The following is a 3,228-nucleotide window of genomic DNA, read 5'->3' as shown; positions in this document are numbered from 1 at the left end:
AAAAATATACAAACACAAGCCAAATGTTCCCCCCGCCTCTTTAGCGCCCCTCCCCTTTTCTCTCTCTCCCCCTCCCTTCCTCCCTCCCTCTCCCCCTCCTTTCATCCCTGACCCCCTCCTTTTTCCTCCTCTCTTTGGAAAAAGGAAGCTTCCAACCTCAGGAACACATTAACGTCACTGCCCGGCTTGAGTCTGTGGGCAGCAAGGCCAATTCTGATCTGAGTCTTGTTCTATAGAGAGCAAAAGGAACCTCACACACAGCTGAAATTTGGAGATAGCTGGGGCCTTGCCCTGGGGAGCAGATCGGCAGAGCCTCCAGGCCTGGGAGGCTCTTTGTTCCATACCAGCCAGGAAGAGAGTCACAGGCACCGAGATAAAGCGTGGCCTGGCACAGCCGCAGCCTGGTTTCGTGAGTCCTGGAGATTCCCTTGGGGTGGCAAGGCCCTGGGGTCTTCTGTTGCCGCCGCCCCCCCCCCCAGTGCTCTGTTCCTTGGAAAAGTAGGAAAGGCAGCAGAAGTCCTGGGCAGGAGTGTGCCCGAAGTAGGTCTTGTCTCGCTCCTGGATACAGGGGAGAGCAAGGGGAGAGCAACAGTTGCTCAGGGCTTGGAGTTGGGGAGTCGTGTGCTGCTCTTAGTAAACAGCAGAGTGCCATACACACGTTTATTTTTAACAGGATTCAAAAGGCGTTCTCATTCTACAGCTCCAAACCGGGCTGGAACACAGGCCTTCCTCCGCGTTTGGCAGAAATGATTCAGCCAATTTCAGAAGTAACAATTACTGAGTCCTGGTAGTTAGCAGGAGAGGGAAGTAGGCCTCCTTTGCTGGCTTTGAGAGACGGGCCTGGGACTGTCCCCATCTGACGCACAGGGGGATAAAGCCACAGAGAGGGAAAAGCAGGGTTCCCAGGGTCATGCAGTTGTCTGTCTGGGGCACGAACGACCAGGGAAGAATGGGGCAGGACAGCACCCAGAGACCTCAAAATGGGCTGCCTTTGCAGCATAAGGGTGAGGGGTGCACCTTGGCAGCCAAGATGAGAAAAATCCCACAGGAGTCAGGAGGGTGTGCTGACCAAGAGTGCCTCCTGGGAGAAAGGCTGGGGCAGGTGAGCGAGTCCCCTGGGTGCCTTTCCCAGCTCTTCCTCTTAGTGCTGGATCTTGACACAGAGCAGTCTGACCCTAGGGTAGGAAGTAGGGCTCAGCTTCCCTGCCTGTGTCCCAGGTGCTCTGAACATCCACAAAAGCTGAGCTAGACAGACACACCTTGTGGTGCTGGGGAGGAGGGCCAGTGCTTGGGAGAGCCCTTCCTGCCTGCTCTTGACACCCCCCCCCCACTGCTCTGGTTTCTCTGTCAGTCACCCTCCCAGGGTAGGGGTGGACTGGGGGTGGCACCCAGGGTGTCACTGTCACCACATCAGGAAATAAACTCTATGTGTTGCTACTCACTGCCTGGCTTCATGCCAAGGCTCATCGACAGCTGACCTCATTTAGAACCAATTTCAGCGTTTTAATAAGCCCCTTGCCTTTCTGCATCTCTCTGATGCTAGAGGGCTTCAGGAGCTATAATCCCCCATCTGCTCTGCCACGTGAGGCCAGCTGCGGCTGACTTCCTGACCGTGGGCGGTGACTACCCACTGTGGAGCAACCGGAATGGGGAACATAGAAACTGGACTGGAGAACTGAGCCAGACCAGCCTGCAGTGAATGATCCCCATCAACAAGGGCCACAGGACGCCCTGCCCCAGCCTGAGGCCCAGCTCTTAGAGACTTCCTAGGGCAGAGGAATGCTCAGGCTGACTGCAGCAAGCACACCAGCCCACTGCAGGCAGCACATCTCCCTTGCGGAGCTGGCTCTGTCCCCTTGTCCCAAGCATGGTGGTTCTGATGAGATGGTCAAAGGGGCATGTTCCCCCATAATATCCAGGAATGAGCATCAGGATAGATACAGGCTGCACCCATCCACGGGACATTCCTCCCTTGAGATGTTGAAGACCTGGGCACCAGGCACAGTGGTCACAGCATGGTCAGCAGGAGAGGCGCTCTGTGGGAGCTCATCCCAGCAGTGTTGGAACCCATGGCAGGACCCAGGAGCATGTGGCTCCCTACGGGGTCAGGAGCAGCTTTGTGAGAAAGGCTCCTTGATGGGGTGCCCAGTTGCCCTACATGACCCATGAACAAAGCCCTCCCCCCCAGAGAGTACATGACTTAGGCCCTTGATGTCTCCCTCTATCTCCAGCTCTTCTGAGTATAAAGGATACTGAGATGAAGCGGGAGCTGGATCCTCAGACTTGAGAGGTTCCTCTTTTCTATCATGCAAGTACTCATATGCATGTGCATACAGACACACACACACACACACACACACACGCACGCACACACACACACGCACGCACGCACACGCCTCCAACAGCTTTGACTCTGTGAGGTCTCCTAGCACATGGGGTCAACAGCTCAGTCTTGTAGAGCTCACCAGCTCTCCAGTTAGCCAATGCAGGGAGGTGATTTGCAAGACAGTCCTAGGCCTGGCCTCCTCCAAGTCCACCTCTGTGACTGATTATCACCTAACAACATGGGGGCTGGCAACCAGGACCCAAAGCCTGGGGTTGGTTATTCTCTGACTCCCCAGGGTGCAATATGGTGGGCACAATCATGCACCAATGTCCACATCTAATCCCGGTGGATAGGTGAGATCATGGGGCAAAGGGACCTTGTAGATGTGATTCAGTTATGGGTGTGTGTGTGTGTGTGTGTGTGTGTGTGTGTGTGTGCATGTGCATGCTCCTGGGGTGGTGTACATGCATATGTGTGCACATTCATGTGGAGGTCAGATAACTAGAACCTAGAGCTGACCTATCTTAACTTCAACTGAGGTTATAAATGCTGGCTTTTTATGTGAGTGCTGGAGATTGAACTCAGTCCCCATGCTTGCCCAGTAAGCACTTTACCAACTGAGTCATCTTCCCAGGAGAGTCAGAGAGCCCCTGTGAGAGGGTGGTTCAGAGTCAGAGGGGATGTGACAAGAGAAGCAGGGCCAGGGAAGGGGACATCACTGCCTTGAAGCTGGAGGGAACCATGCCAGGGAAAGTGGCGGCCTCCAGATGCATAAGAGACAGAAGTGGATTCTCCCCAGATTCTCCCCAAAAGGAGCACGCCCTGCTGACTTGCAGAGCTGCGGGAAACCAGGGTCACTTTAGGCCTCTGGGTGCTTGAGGGGTAACACGCACTGCGGCCTG

The sequence above is a fragment of the Nannospalax galili genome, unplaced genomic scaffold (assembly GCF_000622305.1).
Source record: "Nannospalax galili isolate Female #2095 unplaced genomic scaffold, S.galili_v1.0 scaffold300, whole genome shotgun sequence".
NCBI classification, from domain to species: domain Eukaryota; kingdom Metazoa; phylum Chordata; class Mammalia; order Rodentia; family Spalacidae; genus Nannospalax; species Nannospalax galili.
This window is presented reverse-complemented; position numbering follows the sequence as displayed.